Genomic DNA, 17,929 nt, shown 5'->3' with positions numbered 1-17,929 from the left:
GTGCCCGCGCTTAAAAGCACTACCAAGGACCGCCTGGCGTTGGCGGAACTCGGATACCCAGGAGGAGGCACCTAAGCCAAAGGCTCGGCCCGGAACCAGCTGATGGTGCTGGAACCAGGTGGTGGACCCGAAGGTCCACAGGAGAGGAGAGAACAGCTAGGCCACGAGGCAGCCGCAGTTACCGAACCCCAACAGTCCTACAGGGGGAGCAGGGCCTACTGGCACTACAGAACCAGCCTTGACTACCAGTTCACGCAGCCCACATAGGAAGCTCCTAAACTGGAGGCACCCTGGAGTTGGCTAACTCGACCGCACCACGACGGGGCAAGCATAGGCGTCTCAGTGAGCTTGACACAACCCGGAAACAGCTGACGGTGCTGAAACCAGGCTTGGCACGAGGGAGTACCTGTGACAAGAACACTGCCGAGAACCAGCTGGCGGTGCTGGAACCCGGATGCGTTGCCCCAGTGTGCAAGAGCCAATGGCACGACCGAGGACCAGCTGACGGTGCTGGAACCCGGTTACTAAGCTGTAGGTGCCCGCGCTTAAAAGCACTACCAAGGACCGCCTGGCGTTGGCGGAACTCGGATACCCAGGAGGAGGCACCTAAGCCAAAGGCTCGGCCCGTAACCAGCTGACGGTGCTGGAACCAGGTGGTGGACCCGAAGGACCACAGGAGAGGAGAGAACAGCTAGGCCGCGAGGCAGCCGCAGTTACCGAACCCCAACAGTCCTACAGGGGGAGCTGGGCCTACTGGCACTACAGAACCAGCCTTGACTACCAGTTCACGCAGCCCACATAGGAAGCTCCTAAACTGGAGGCACCCTGGAGTTGGCTAACTCGACCGCACCACGACGGGGCAAGCATAGGCGTCTCAGTGAAGTTGACACAACCCGGAAACAGCTGACGGTGCTGAAACCAGGCTTGGCACGAGGGAGTACCTGTGACAAGAACACTGCCGAGAACCAGCTGGCGGTGCTGGAACCCAGATGCGTTGCCTATTAAAGATTGTCTTCCTAGAGCCCCAACTAGCGGTGTTGGAGCAAAGGGTAAGCAGGGGGAGATGAGTGTAGGCCGAAGCCTGCACTGGAGGCAGCTTTGTGTCTGCGTTGCATTTGCAGGACACTTTGCCGGCTACACACTGGGGGAACAGCTGGCGTTGCTGAACCCCACTAACACAATGGCGTGTGTTTTTCTCTGTGCAGCTAGCACTTGCGGGCAAAAACTAGCGATGTTAGAGCCCGTGTTGAAGCAGGAGGAGGAGGAGAGGAGCAGAGTGTAGGCCGAAGCCTAGTTGAACCAATTTCAAAGGAAACCTTTAACCCCCCCTCAGGTGTTACAAAGTACAAGAGACACACCTTGTGCAGTATTAATGCTGCACAAGTGAAAGGTTGCTCTATTAATTTGTCTACTTGCACACGCTGAATGAAAGACATACACAATTTACCCCATTCTACAGTCAAACTGTAGTGGATGCGTGACTTGGTTTTTTGATGAGACGCAGCACAGGTGTCCAAAAGAACGCCTTGGTGCTTGGCGCAGCTTCCTGAGCATTGTTATTTGCTGTACAGGAGTCTGCGCTCTTGTGTTATCCCTTGGCAATGCCCTGTTAGCGCTGCCCATCTTATGACATCATTTCATGTTGGCCGGTGCGGTTAACGATGGCCATAAATCCCAGACCCACAGTGTCTTTTCATAAAGCCACACTGCGGTGCTGGGATTCGTGGCCTTGAGCAGTAAATATTTTGGCCGCTCACACACGTCCTTACACCTGCTTCAGACTGGGCGGCCTCTGCTGATCCCTTCTCGCATGCCGCGGCCATGAGGCTGCACAGTCTGAAGAAGGCGGAAAGAGATGAGTTAAGACAGGCGAAGATATGCACTGCTCGTGCCCATCAATCACACCCTCGCAATCAAAATAAGTAAGACAACGAGGAGCATTTTATTCAGGCAGGGCGGACGAACAGGCGCAAGTAGCCAACCAATGATGTCAGAAGACGGGAAGCGCTACCAAGGGGGGTGCTGCGTATCATTAGAAAGGAAAGTCACACCTCAGGGACAGTGGAATGGTCTCAAAGAGACACATTTTGTACGTGTTGAGTTCCACGTGGGCATGGAGAAAACATCAGCCGCCTTGTACAAATGCAGCAGTACTGCTGTACAAGGTGGCTGTTATACATAGAAACACCTGGGGGTGGGGGGCAGGCTCCCTTCAATTTCAGTTCATGTGCCTGCGTGGCGTTTGCAGGTCACGTTGCAAGCTACACAGCAGGGGAACAGCTGGCGTTGCTGAACCCCACTGACACATTGACTGGTGTTTTTCTCTGTGCAGATTGCATGTCCGGGCAAAAACTAGCGGTGTTAGAGCCCAGGGTCAGCAGGAGGAGGAGGAGAGGAGCAAAGTGTAGGCCGAAGCCTGCACTGGTGGAAGCTTTTGGTCGGTTGTGCCAGCGTGGCTTGTGCTGGACACGATGCCGGCTACACAGCGGGGGAACAGCTGGCGGTGCTGAACCCCACTAACACATTGGCTGGTGTTTTTCTCTGTGCAGCTAGCATTTCCGGGCAAAAACTAGCGGTGTTTGAGCCCAGGGTCAGCAGGAGGAGTAGAGGAGCAAAGTGTAGGCCGAAGCCTGCACTGGTGGCAGCTTTTGGTCGGTTGTGCCAGCGTGGCTTTTGCTGGACATGATGCCGGCTACACAGCGGGGGAACAGCTGGCGGTGCTGAACCCCACTAACACATTGGCTGGTGTTTTTCTCTGTGCAGCTAGCATTTCCGGGCAAAAACTAGCGGTGTTTGAGCCCAGGGTCAGCAGGAGGAGGAGAGGAGCAAAGTGTAGGCCGAAGCCTGCACTGGTGGCAGCTTTTGGTCGGTTGTGCCAGCGTGGCTTTTGCTGGACACGATGCCGGCTACACAGCGGGGGAACAGCTGGCGGTGCTGAACCCCACTAACACATTGGCTGGTGTTTTTCTCTGTGCAGCTAGCATTTCCGGGCAAAAACTAGCGTTGTTAGAGCCCAGGGTCAGCAGGAGGAGGAGAGGAGCAGAGTGTAGGCCGAAGCCTAGTTGAACCAATTTCAAAGGTTACCTTTAACCCCCCCTCAGGTGTTACAAAGTACAAGAGCCACTCCTTCTGCAGCATTAATGCTGCACAAGTAAAAGGTTGCTCTATTAATTTGTCTACTTGCACACGCTGAATGCAACACGTACACTATTTAGCCCATTATACTGTTAAACAGTAGTGGAGGCGTGACTTGTCTTTTTAAAGAAAAGCAGCACAGGTGTCGAAAATAACACCTTTTTGCATGGGCGCAGCTTCCTGAGCGTTGTTAGTTGCTGTACAGGAGTCTGCGCTCTTGTGATCCCTTGGCTATGCGCTGTGAGCGCTTCCTGTCTTATGACCTCATTTCATGTTGGCCGTTGCGGTTAGCGGTGGACATGAATCCCAGACCCACAGTGTTTTTTTAAAAAATCACACTGCGGTGCTGGGATTCTTGCCCTTGTGCACTAAATATGTTTGCCGCTCACACATGTCCTTACACCAGCTTCAGACTGGGCGGCCTCATCTGATCCCTTATCGCATGCCGCGGCCATGAGGACACCCAGTCTGAAGAAGGCGGAAGGAGGTGACTTAAAACAGGCGAACATATGCACTGCACATGCCCATCAATAACACCCTCGCATCCAAAATATGAGACAACGAGGGGCGTTGTGTCGGGCAGGGCGGACGCACAGGCACAGGCAGCCAACCAATGATGTCAGAAGACGGGCAGCGCTAACAATGGGGGTGCTGCGTGTCATTAAAAAGGAAAGTCACACCTCAGGGACATTAGCATTGGTCTCTAATGAGACATATTTTGTACGTGTTGAGTTCCACGTGGGCAAGGAGAAAAAGTCAGCCACCTTGTACAAATGCAGCAGTACTGCTGTACAAGGTGGCTGTTATACATAGAAACACCTGGGGGTGGGGGGCAGGCTCCCTTCAATTTCAGTTCATGTGCCTGCGTGGCGTTTGCAGGTCACGTTGCAAGCTACACAGCAGGGGAACAGCTGGCGTTGCTGAACCCCACTGACACATTGACTGGTGTTTTTCTCTGTGCAGATTGCATGTCCGGGCAAAAACTAGCGGTGTTAGAGCCCAGGGTCAGCAGGAGGAGGAGGAGAGGAGCAAAGTGTAGGCCGAAGCCTGCACTGGTGGCAGCTTTTGGTCGGTTGTGCCAGCGTGGCTTGTGCTGGACACGATGCCGGCTACACAGCGGGGGAACAGCTGGCGGTGCTGAACCCCACTAACACATTGGCTGGTGTTTTTCTCTGTGCAGCTAGCATTTCCGGGCAAAAACTAGCGGTGTTAGAGCCCAGGGTCAGCAGGAGGAGGAGAGGAGCAGAGTGTAGGCCGAAGCCTAGTTGAACCAATTTCAAAGGTTACCTTTAACCCCCCCTCAGGTGTTACAAAGTACAAGAGCCACTCCTTCTGCAGCATTAATGCTGCACAAGTAAAAGGTTGCTCTATTAATTTGTCTACTTGCACACGCTGAATGCAACACGTACACTATTTAGCCCATTATACTGTTAAACAGTAGTGGAGGCGTGACTTGTCTTTTTAAAGAAAAGCAGCACAGGTGTCGAAAATAACACCTTTTTGCATGGGCGCAGCTTCCTGAGCGTTGTTAGTTGCTGTACAGGAGTCTGCGCTCTTGTGATCCCTTGGCTATGCGCTGTGAGCGCTTCCTGTCTTATGACCTCATTTCATGTTGGCCGTTGCGGTTAGCGGTGGACATGAATCCCAGACCCACAGTGTTTTTTTAAAAAAATCACACTGCGGTGCTGGGATTCTTGCCCTTGTGCACTAAATATGTTTGCCGCTCACACATGTCCTTACACCTGCTTCAGACTGGGCGGCCTCATCTGATCCCTTATCGCATGCCGCGGCCATGAGGACACCCAGTCTGAAGAAGGCGGAAGGAGGTGACTTAAAACAGGCGAACATATGCACTGCACATGCCCATCAATAACACCCTCGCATCCAAAATATGAGACAACGAGGGGCGTTGTGTCGGGCAGGGCGGACGCACAGGCACAGGCAGCCAACCAATGATGTCAGAAGACGGGCAGCGCTAACAATGGGGGTGCTGCGTGTCATTAAAAAGGAAAGTCACACCTCAGGGACATTAGCATTGGTCTCTAATGAGACATATTTTGTACGTGTTGAGTTCCACGTGGGCAAGGAGAAAAAGTCAGCCACCTTGTACAAATGCAGCAGTACTGCTGTACAAGGTGGCTGTTATACATAGAAACACCTGGGGGTGGGGGGCAGGCTCCCTTCAATTTCAGTTCATGTGCCTGCGTGGCGTTTGCAGGTCACGTTGCAAGCTACACAGCAGGGGAACAGCTGGCGTTGCTGAACCCCACTGACACATTGACTGGTGTTTTTCTCTGTACAGATTGCATGTACGGGCAAAAACTAGCGGTGTTAGAGCCCAGGGTCAGCAGGAGGAGGAGGAGAGGAGCAAAGTGTAGGCCGAAGCCTGCACTGGTGGCAGCTTTTGGTCGGTTGTGCCAGCGTGGCTTGTGCTGGACACGATGCCGGCTACACAGCGGGGGAACAGCTGGCGGTGCTGAACCCCACTAACACATTGGCTGGTGTTTTTCTCTGTGCAGCTAGCATTTCCGGGCAAAAACTAGCGGTGTTAGAGCCCAGGGTCAGCAGGAGGAGGAGAGGAGCAGAGTGTAGGCCGAAGCCTAGTTGAACCAATTTCAAAGGTTACCTTTAACCCCCCCTCAGGTGTTACAAAGTACAAGAGCCACTCCTTCTGCAGCATTAATGCTGCACAAGTAAAAGGTTGCTCTATTAATTTGTCTACTTGCACACGCTGAATGCAACACGTACACTATTTAGCCCATTATACTGTCAAACAGTAGTGGAGGCGTGACTTGTCTTTTTAAAGAAAAGCAGCACAGGTGTCGAAAATAACACCTTTTTGCATGGGCGCAGCTTCCTGAGCGTTGTTAGTTGCTGTACAGGAGTCTGCGCTCTTGTGATCCCTTGGCTATGCGCTGTGAGCGCTTCCTGTCTTATGACCTCATTTCATGTTGGCCGTTGCGGTTAGCGGTGGACATGAATCCCAGACCCACAGTGTTTTTTAAAAAAAATCACACTGCGGTGCTGGGATACTTGCCCTTGTGCACTAAATATGTTTGCCGCTCACACATGTCCTTACACCTGCTTCAGACTGGGCGGCCTCATCTGATCCCTTATCGCATGCCGCGGCCATGAGGACACCCAGTCTGAAGAAGGCGGAAGGAGGTGACTTAAAACAGGCGAACATATGCACTGCACATGCCCATCAATAACACCCTCGCATCCAAAATATGAGACAACGAGGGGCGTTGTGTCGGGCAGGGCGGACGCACAGGCACAGGCAGCCAACCAATGATGTCAGAAGACGGGCAGCGCTAACAATGGGGGTGCTGCGTGTCATTAAAAAGGAAAGTCACACCTCAGGGACATTAGCATTGGTCTCTAATGAGACACATTTTGTACGTGTTGAGTTCCACGTGGGCAAGGAGAAAACATCAGCCACCTTGTACAAATGCAGCAGTACTGCTGTACAAGGTGGCTGTTATACATAGAAACACCTGGGGGTGGGGGGCAGGCTCCCTTCAATTTCAGTTCATGTGCCTGCGTGGCGTTTGCAGGTCACGTTGCAAGCTACACAGCAGGGGAACAGCTGGCGTTGCTGAACCCCACTGACACATTGACTGGTGTTTTTCTCTGTGCAGATTGCATGTCCGGGCAAAAACTAGCGGTGTTAGAGCCCAGGGTCAGCAGGAGGAGGAGGAGAGGAGCAAAGTGTAGGCCGAAGCCTGCACTGGTGGCAGCTTTTGGTCGGTTGTGCCAGCGTGGCTTGTGCTGGACACGATGCAAGCTACACAGCAGGGAAACAGCTGGCGTTGCTGAACCCCACTAACACATTGGCTGGTGTTTTTCTCTGTGCAGCTAGCATTTCCGGGCAAAAACTAGCGGTGTTTGAGCCCAGGGTCAGCAGGAGGAGGAGAGGAGCAAAGTGTAGGCCGAAGCCTGCACTGGTGGCAGCTTTTGGTCGGTTGTGCCAGCGTGGCTTTTGCTGGACACGATGCCGGCTACACAGCGGGGGAACAGCGGGCGTTGCTGAACCCCACTAACACATTGGCTGGTGTTTTTCTCTGTGCAGCTAGCATTTCCGGGCAAAAACTAGCGTTGTTAGAGCCCAGGGTCAGCAGGAGGAGTAGAGGAGCAGAGTGTAGGCCGAAGCCTAGTTGAACCAATTTCAAAGGTTACCTTTAACCCCCCCCTCAGGTGTTGCAAGGTACAAGAGCCACACCTTGTGCAGCATTAATGCTGCACAAGTAAAAGGTTGCTCTATTTAATTTGCTCCTTGCACACGATGAATAAAACACGTACACTATTTAGCCCATTATACTGTCAAACAGTAGTGGAGGCGTGACTTTCCTTTTTACGGAGATGCAGCACAGGTGTCAAAATTAACACATAGCTGCTGTGCGCAGATTCCTGAGCGTTGTTATTTGCTGTACAGGAGTCTGCGCTATTGTGTGATCCCTTGGCCATGCGCTGTGAGCGCTTCCTGTCTTCTGACCTCATTTTATGTTGGCCGTTGCGGTTAGCGATGGACATGAATCCCAGACCCACAGTGTGTTTTCAAAAAATCACACTGCGTGGCTGGGATTCGTGGCCTTGTGCAGTAAATATGTTTGACGCTCACACATGTCCTTACACCTGCTTCAGACTGGGCGGCCTCATCTGATCCCTTATCGCCTGCCGCGGCCATGAGGACACCCAGTCTGAAGAAGGCGGAAGGAGATGAGTGAACACAGGCAAACATATGCACTGCACATGCCCATCAATCACACCCTCGCTGTCCAAAAAAATAAGACACCGAGGGGCGTTGTTTCGAGCAGGGGAGATGCACAGGCGCAGCCAGCTAACCAATGATGTCAAAAGACGGGCAGCGCTAACAAGGGTGGTGCTGCGTGTCATTACAAAGGAAAGTCACACCTCAGGGACATTGTAATGGTCTCTAATGAGACACATTTTGTACGTGTTGAGTTCCACGTGGGCAAGGAGAAAAAGTCAGCCACCTTGTACAAATGCAGCAGTACTGCTGTACAAGGTGGCTGTTATACATAGAAACACCTGGGGGTGGGGGGCAGGCTCCCTTCAATTTCAGTTCATGTGCCTGCGTGGCGTTTGCAGGTCACGTTGCAAGCTACACAGCAGGGGAACAGCTGGCGTTGCTGAACCCCACTGTCACATTGACTGGTGTTTTTCTCTGTGCAGATTGCATGTCCGGGCAAAAACTAGCGGTGTTAGAGCCCAGGGTCAGCAGGAGGAGGAGGAGAGGAGCAAAGTGTAGGCCGAAGCCTGCACTGGTGGCAGCTTTTGGTCGGTTGTGCCAGCGTGGCTTGTGCTGGACACGATGCAAGCTACACAGCAGGGAAACAGCTGGCGTTGCTGAACCCCACTAACACATTGGCTGGCGTTTTTCTCTGTGCAGCTAGCATTTCCGGGCTAAAACTAGCGTTGTTAGAGCCCAGGGTCAGCAGGAGGAGGAGAGGAGCAGAGTGTAGGCCGAAGCCTAGTTGAACCAATTTCAAAGGTTACCTTTAACCCCCCCTCAGGTGTTACAAAGTACAAGAGCCACTCCTTCTGCAGCATTAATGCTGCACAAGTAAAAGGTTGCTCTATTAATTTGTCTACTTGCACACGCTGAATGCAACACGTACACTATTTAGCCCATTATACTGTTAAACAGTAGTGGAGGCGTGACTTGTCTTTTTAAAGAAAAGCAGCACAGGTGTCGAAAACAACACCTTTTTGCATGGACGCAGCTTCCTGAGCGTTGTTAGTTGCTGTACAGGAGTCTGCGCTCTTGTGATCCTTTGGCCATGCGCTGTGAGCGCTTCCTGTCTTATGACCTCATTTCATGTTGGCCGTTGCGGTTAGCGGTGGACATGAATCCCAGACCCACAGTGTGTTTTTAAAAAATCACACTGCGGTGCTGGGATTCGTGCCCTGGTGCACTAAATATGTTTGCCGCTCACACATGTCCTTACACCTGCTTCAGACTGGGCGGCCTCTGCTGATCCCTTCTCGCATGCCGCGGCCATGAGGCTGCACAGTCTGAAGAAGGCGGAAGGAGATGAGTTAAGACAGGCGAAGATATGCACTGCTCGTGCCCATCAATCACACCCTCGCAGTCAAAATAATTAAGACAACGAGGAGCATTTTATTCAGGCAGGGCGGACGCACAGGCGCAACTAGCCAACCGATGATGTCAGAAGACGGGAAGCGCTACCAAGGGGGGTGCTGCGTATCATTAGAAAGGAAAGTCACACCTCAGGGACAGTGGAATGGTCTCAAAGAGACACATTTTGTACGTGTTGAGTTCCACGTGGGCAAGGATAAAAAGTCAGCCACCTTGTACAAATGCAGCAGTACTGCTGTACAAGGTGGCTGTTATACATAGAAACACCTGGGGGAGAGGGGGCCAGGCTCCCTTCAATTTCAGTTCATGTGCCTGCGTGGCGTTTGCAGGACACGTTGCCAGCTACACAGCAGGGGAACAGCTGGCGTTGGTGAACCCCACTAACACATTGGCTGGTGTTTTTCTCTGTGCAGCTAGCAGTTCCGGGCAAAAACTAGCGGTGTTTGAGCCCAGGGTCAGCAGGAGGAGGAGAGGAGCAAAGTGTAGGCCGAAGCCTGCACTGGTGGAAGCTTTTGGTCGGTTGTGCCAGCGTGGCTTGTGCTGGACACGATGCTGACTACACAGCAGGGGAACAGCTGGCGGTGCTGAACCCCACTGACACATCACCTAGTGTTTTTTCTGTGTAGACAACACTTCCAGGTGTCAACTGACAGTGTTGAAACCCAGGGAATCAAAGAGGAGCAGAGTGTAGGCCGAAGCCTGCAGTGGAGCAAGTGTAAAGGGAACCTTTAACCCCCCCCCCCAGGCATTTGTTGCTGAAAGAGCCATCTTGTACAGCAGTAATACTGCACATGGAAAATGGTGGCTCCGAAAATAATGCTCCTTGCAAACGCTGAAGTACACACTCATATAATGTGTCCCCTCACACCGTCAAACCATCCCGGAAGTGGGACTTTCCTTTGTAATGTGACACAGCACAGCCGTCATTCCAACCCCCTTGGTGCCGTGCGCCACCTCCTCAACGTTGTTTGGTTCTGTCACGGAGCCCGCGCTGTAAGTTATCCCTTGGCCATGCACAGTTAGCGGTGCCCGTCTTCTGACATCATTTAGGTGTCAGGCTGGCAGTGCCTGTGCGTCAAAGCTGCCCGAGATCCAACCTTGCAGTGTCATCAAATGTAATCCCACTGCGGGCCAGGGATCCATGGGCATGCGCAGTGCATATCATCGCCTCTCACTCACCTCCTTCATGCTTCTTCAGACTGTGCGGCGTCACGGCCGTGGCATGCTATTAGGGATAAGCTGACGCCGCCTAGTCTGAAGAAGCATGAAGAAGGGGAATGAGAGGCTAGTATATGCACTGCGCATGGCCATGGATACCAGGCCCACTGTGGGATCACATTAGACGACACTGCGAGGTGGGATTTCGGGCAGCGTGGACGCACAGGCGCAGCCAGGACGACAACAAATGATGTCAGAGGACGGGCAGAGCAAACTGTGCATGGCCAAGGGATAACATAACAGTGCAGGGTCCATGACGGAATCAAACAACGCTAAGGAGGCAGCGCACGGTGCCAAGGGGGTAGCAATGACGGCTGTGCTGCGTCACATTACAAAGGAAAGTCCCACCTCTGGGACGGTTGGACGGTGTGAGGGGACACATTACATGAGTGTGTAGTTCAGCGTTTCCAAGGAGCATAATTTCAAGAGCGACCTTTCCCTTGTGCAGTATTAGTGCTGCACATGGTGGCTCTTTCAGTAACAAACGCCTAGGGGGGGGGGGGACAGGTCCCCTTACATTTTAGTTGTGCCAGCGTGGCGGTCACATGACACGTTGCCGGATACACAGCTGGGGATCAGCTGACGTTACTGACCCCCAATAACAGAGGAGCGACTGTTGACTGTGCACACAGCACTTCCAGGCACCAACTGGCGGTGTTAGAGCCCAGGGACAGCAGGAGGAGCAGATTGGAGGTATTACCGCACACACAGCTGGGGATCAGCTGACGTTACTGAACCCCAATAACAGAGGAGCGACTGTTGACTGTGCACACAGCACTTCCAGGCACCAACTGGCGGTGTTAGAGCCCAGGGACAGCAGGAGGAGCAGATTGGAGGTATTACCGCACACACAGCTGGGGATCAGCTGACGTTACTGAACCCCAATAACAGAGGAGCGACTGTTGACTGTGCACACAGCACTTCCAGGCACCAACTGGCGGTGTTAGAGCCCAGGGACAGCAGGAGGAGCAGATTGGAGGTATTACCGCACACACAGCTGGGGATCAGCTGACGTTACTGAACCCCAATAACAGAGGAGCGACTGTTGACTGTGCACACAGCACTTCCAGGCACCAACTGGCGGTGTTAGAGCCCAGGGACAGCAGGAGGAGCAGAGGAACAGAGTGTAGGCCGAAGCCTGATTGGAGCAAGTTGAAAGGGAACCTTTAACCCCCCCCCCCAAGACGTTTGTAGCTGAAAGAGCCATCTTGTGCAGCGCTAAGGATGCAAAAGGAAAAGGTTGCTCTTTTAATTATGCTCCTTGCAAACACAGAAGTAAACACTAAAAATGTGTCCCCTTATACCGTTAAACCGTCACGGAGGTGCGAATTTCCTTCGTAATGGGACACAGCACAGCTGTCATTCCTATCCCCTTGGTGCCGTGTGCTGCCTCCTCAGCATTGTTTTAAGCTGTCACGGAGCCTGCGCTGTTCTGTTATCCCTTGGCCATGCCCAATTAGCGCTGCCTGTCTTCTGACATAATTTGGTGTCAGGCTGTCAGTGCCTGTGCGTCCACGCTGCTCCAGATCCCACCTCGCAGTCTCGTCTAACGTAATCCCACTGCGGGCCTTGGATCCATGGGCATGCACAGTGCATATCCTCGACTCTCACTCCCCTCCTTCCCTCTTCTTCAGACTGTGCGTTGTCACGGCCGTGGCATGCTATTAGGGATCAGCTGACGGCGCACAGTCTAAAGAAGGCGGAGGGAAATGAGCGAGAGCCCGAGGGGAAGATATGCACTGCGCATGCCCATGGATCCCAGGCCCGCAGTGTGACTCAATCAGAAGACACTGCGAGGCAGGATCTATGGCAGCGCGGCCGCACAGGCGCAGCCAGCCTGACACCAAATTATGTCAGAAGACAGGCAGCGCAAATAGGGCATGGCCAAGGGATAACAGAACAGCGCAGGCTCCGTGACAGCTTAAAACAACGCTGAGGAGGCAGCGCATGGCACCAAGGGGGTAGGAATGACGGCTGTGCTGCGTCACATTACGAAGGAAAGTCCCAGCTCTGGGACGGTATAACGGTATCAGTGAACACATTTTATAAGTGTTAAGTTCTGCGTGTGCAAGGAGCCCCAAAAAAATAGCTACCTTTTCCTTGTGCAGCATTACTGCTGCACAAGATGGCTCTTTCAGTAACAAACGACGGGGGGGGGGCAGGTTCCCTTACATTCAGGTTGTTGTGCCAGCGTAGCGGTCGCAGGACACATTGCCGGCTACACAGCTGGGGATCAGCTGACGTTACTGAAACCCAATAACACTGGGTCGTATGTTTTGACCGTGCAGCCTGCACTTCTGAGCCGCAACTGGCGGTGTTGGAGCCCAGGAATAGCATTTCAGGTGGTAGAAAGATGAACACAGCAGAAGACCTGGATGACACCCAATTAATTAATCAGGCAGAGGAGTGGCAAATTCCTGCGAGATCCAGGCCTGGTTCATTTTCAGGAAAGTAAGCCGGTCAACGTTATCGGAGGATAGTCGCATGCGACGGTCTGTTAGTACACCACCTGCGGCACTAAAGACACGTTCTGATAAGACACTAGCCGCAGGGCAAGCCAGCACCTCCAATGCATACTGACTTAGCTCTGGCCATGTATCCAGCTTAGAGACCCAAAACTTGAACGGGGAAGAGCCGTCGGGGAGTACAGTAAGAGGGCAAGCCATGTAGTCTGTCACCATCTGACGGAACCGTTGCCTCCTGCTGACTGGAGCCGCCGGTGATGGTGTAGACATTTGGGGCGGGCACACAAAAGTGTGCCAGAGTTGTGCCATACTCGGCTTGCCTTGGGCAGAGGCACTGCTTCTGCTCCCTCTTTGGGCAGAGCCTCCCCCACTGCCTCGACGCACTGAGCTGCTTTGTAAAGCACTAGCAGCACTCCTCTCAGTTGGACAGGAGAAGATGATGGAATTCACCAGTGTGTCGTGGTACTCCCGCAATTTACGCTCCCGGGTCAACGCAGGGATGAGGTTTTGGACGTTGTCCCGGTAGCGAGGATCGAGGAGGGTGAACACCCAATAATCAGGCATGTTGAGAATGTGGTCGATGCGGCGGTCATTTCTCAGGCACTGCAGCATAAAATCCACCATGTGCTGCAGAGTGCCAACCGGCCCAGAAACGCTGTCTCCTGCTTGAGACATGATCTCTGCCCGCTCGTCATCACCCCACCCTCGCTGTACACACTGACCACTGGACAATTGTGTCGCTCCCTCCTCTGGACGGAGCTCTTCCTCGTCCATTGACTCCTCCTCATCCTCCTCACAAATTGGCCCCTGCGTACCCCTTTGTGAGGAACCACGTGGCGCTGACTCTCCAGAAGCTGATGGAAAAGGTGACTCCTCATCCTCCACCTCTTCCACCACATCATCCCTTAACCCTTGCAAAGTTTGCTGAAGCAGGCAGATAAGGGGGACAGTCATGCTGACTAGTGCATCATCTGCACTTGCCATCCGCGTGGAATAATCAAAAGGACGCAAAACCTGGCAGACGTCCTTTAGAGTGGCCCACTCTGTGGTTGTGAAGTCTGATCGGCGCTGACTGCGACTTCTTTGCGCCTGATGCAGCTGGTACTCCATAACTGCTTGCTGCTGCTCACACAACCGCTCCAACATATGTAACGTGGAATTCCACCGGGTAGGTAGGTCACATATGATGCGGTGTTCCGGAAGGCGGAATCTGCGCTGCAGAGCAGCAATGCGGGATCTGGCCAAGCTGGAACGCCGCAAGTGAGCACACTCTAGGCGGACCTTGTGCAGCAGGGCATCAAGATCCGGATAGTCCCTCAGAAAACTCTGCACAACCAAATTGAGCACATGTTCCAGACATGGGATGTGAGTGAGGTTGCCAAGGGCCAAAGCTGCCACCAGATTTCGGCCATTGTCACACACTACCATGCCTGGCTGGAGATTCGCTGGCAGTAACCACACATCGCTCTCCTGCTTGATGGCATTCCAGAGCTCCTGCGCTGTGTGGCTTCGATGCCCCAATGAAACTAGTTTCAAGACGGCCTGCTGACGTTTGGCCACGGCTGTGCTCATGTCGGTCATAGGTAAACGTTCACGGGTCCATGTGGGGGTGGACTGTGACGGATCCTGCAGAGAGGAATCAGAGGAACTGGTGTAAGAGGAGGAGTCAATGCGTACAGACTGGATTCCTGAAATCCTTGGAGTGGGCAGGACACGTCCTGCGCCACTCGCACGATCTGTACCTGGCTCAACAACATTAACCCAATGGGCAGTGAGGGAAACATATCGCCCCTGTCCATGCTGACTGGTCCACGCATCGGTGGTGAGGTGGACCTTGCTACTGACGGCGTTCAGTAGCGCATGTTTTATGTTTGCCTCAACATGCCTGTGCAGGGCAGGGACAGCCTGACTGCTGAAGTAAAAGCGGCTGGGCACCTTGTACTGTGGGACTGCCAATGCCATCAAGTCACGGAAGCTGTCAGTCTCCACCAGCCTGAACGAGAGCATTTCCAGGGACAACAGTTTGGCAATGCCTGCATTCAGAGCCTGTGCTCGGGGGTGGTTGGCCGAGAATGCCCGCCTTTTCTCCCATGCCTGTACTACCGATGGCTGTAGAGTAGACTGGGAGTGTGAGGATGACTGGGAAGGTGGTGCTGTGGGTGGAATTACACAAGGTCTCTGGGAGGAAGCCAAACCAGCTGTGCGTGAGCTGGAGGAAGAGGCAACACGAGCTGAAGAGGTGGTAGCTGCCGCTGTTGGTTGGCCTACATCTTCAGTGTGTTTCTGTAACTCCACCGCGTGCCTGGTCCGCACATGTTTCCACATATTTGTGGTATTGAGGTTGCTGACATTTTTCCCTCTTTTTACTTTATGATGACACAGCTTGCATTTGACAAAACAAATGTCATCTGCAACTGTGTCAAAAAAGGACCAGGCACTGCAAGTCTTGGGAGCGCCCTTTTTGGCTTTGGAAAGAGACAGGCTCCTAACGGGTGCCAAAGTGGAGGCTACAGGCTCCGCAGTCTTCCCCCTCCCTCTCCCTCTTTGGCCCGTAAGAGGAAGCTCTTCCTCTGAGCTGCTCCCACCACCTTCCTGTTCCTCACGCCACGATGGGTCAAGGACCTCATCATCTCCACTACCCTCTGCCACCAACTGCTCCTCCTGGGTAGTCTCAGCAGCACAGTACGCACGAGAAAGCGGCACCTGAGTTTCATCATCAGATGCGTACTGCGCTGTGGTCACCGGAGGCACTGGCCCACCTGCCTCTTCAGAGTCAGAGAGAAAAAGGTGTTGGGCATCACTGCACACTGCCTCTTCTTCCATTTCTCCAATGCTGCTTGGCTGGCCCCCTGTTTCCAAGCCAAGAGATTCAGAGAACAGAAGTAGAGACGGCTCCTGTCCTGGGCTCTCTGACTGCCTGGCCAATTTGGCAGGTGGTGAAGAGACAGATGGCTGCTCTCCAGTGCTCTGTGCCTGAGAGGATGTGGCACTAACTGAAGTCGATGCCGAGGCGTTATAGCTGCCATCCACCCGACAACGGCTTCAATTTGGTCTTCACGCAGCAGCGGTGCACGGCGCTCTCCGACAAAGCTGCGCATGAAGGACTGTTCCCTGCTGAAACTGAGTGACGACGAGTCACCGGCGCCCGCAGCAGGCACAGAATCACCACGTCCTCTCCCTGCTCCTCTCCCTGCTCCGCGCCCACGCCCACGTGCCTTACTCCCTGCCCTCTTCATCTTGGTTGACAGCTAAAGATAAGCAGAAAGTACTAAGGCCTTAGTGTGCTTATTCCTGTAATGCTCCTCCTAACAGGTGTAAGAAACACGAATGTTGTAAATTGTGGACTAAACTTTATTATTTTTCAAATGTGGCCTACACAAGTGTTAAGTTGTGTTTGGTGAACTTAACTTTTTTTTTGGTGCAGATCGGGCTACAGAGCTAGTTTAAATCACACGGAGACCGTGCAGACAGCCGTAAACGGCGCTGCAAGGCCAAAAAACCCTCCTCTAGGTTATCCTATATAGTGTTTTTCCACTATTTAGCTGGATACAAGTGGAAAGACACTAATAGGAATTTTTTTTTTCAAATTTTAAACTGGCTGCACTATTTGAAAAAAAGGAAATTGTTTTTCAAGGTATGAGGCAGTAACGCACCCTGAGCTGAATCCAACCGGCTATGGCTGCACACAGACTACAGGGCGAGCTGCGCTCACACAGAGACCGTGCAGACAGCCGTAAACGGCGCTGCAAGGCCCAAAAAAAACCCTCTAGGTTATCCTATGTAGTGTTTTTCCACAATTGAGCTGGAGACTGGTGGAAAGACACTAATAGGAATTTTTTTTTTCAAATTTTAAACAGGCTGCACTATTTCAAAAAACGGAAAATTTTTCTCAAGGTATGAGCCAGTAACGAACCCTGAGCTGAATCCAACCGGCTATGGCTGCACACAGACTACAGGGCGAGCTGGGCTCACACGGAGACCATGCAGACAGCCGTAAACGGCGCTGCAAGGCCAAAAAACCCTCCTCTAGGTTATCCTATATAGTGTTTTTCCACTATTTAGCTGGATACGAGTGGAAAGACACTTATAGGATTTTTTTTTTTCAAATTTTAAACAGGCTGCACTATTTGAAAAAAAAGGAAAATTTTTCTCAAGGTATGAGCCAGTAACAAACCCTGAGCTGAATCCAACCGGCTATGGCTGCACACAGACTACAGGGCGAGCTGGGCTCACACGGAGACCGTGCAGACAGCCGTAAACGGCGCTGCAAGGCCAAAAAACCCTCCTCTAGGTTATCCTATATAGTGTTTTTCCACTATTTAGCTGGATACGAGTGGAAAGACACTAATAGGAATTTTTTTTTTCAAATTTTAAACAGGCTGCACTATTTGAAAAAAAGGAAAATTTTTCTCAAGGTATGAGCCAGTAACGAACCCTGAGCTGAATCCAACCGGCTATGGCTGCACACAGACTGCAGGGCGAGCTGGGCTCACACGGAGACCGTGCAGACAGCCGTAAACGGCGCTGCAAGGCCCTAAAACCCCCCTCTAGGTTATCCTATGTAGTGTTTTTCCACAATAGAGCTGGAGACTGGTGGAAAAACACTAATAGGAAATTTGAGAAAAAATGTGCAGCAGGCTGCACTAAGAGCAAAAAAGGACAACTGTGTGAGGCAGTGTGAACCCCCCCTGAGCTGAATACAACCGGGTATATGGCTGCACACAGACTACAGAGTGAGCTGCACACACACACACACACAGAGACCTTGCAGAACGCTGTTAAAACAGCGCTGCAAGGCAAGAGCAAGGTGAACAGTGAAGAACACACAGCGTTTTGCTAAATTAGCCTTTGGAAAGGAAAATAAAGCAATTAGCAAGCTCAACTGGCCCTCAGTTAGAACACAGCGTCCTGTCCCTAACTGAAATCACAGCAGAGTGAGCGCAAAATGGCGGCAGCGCTTTTTTATAGTGCAGAGTGACATCATTTC

This window comes from Ranitomeya imitator, chromosome 1 (genome assembly GCF_032444005.1).
Source record: "Ranitomeya imitator isolate aRanImi1 chromosome 1, aRanImi1.pri, whole genome shotgun sequence".
NCBI lineage: Eukaryota > Metazoa > Chordata > Amphibia > Anura > Dendrobatidae > Ranitomeya > Ranitomeya imitator.
The sequence above is the reverse complement of the archived record's forward strand: the minus strand, read 5'-3'. Positions refer to the sequence as shown.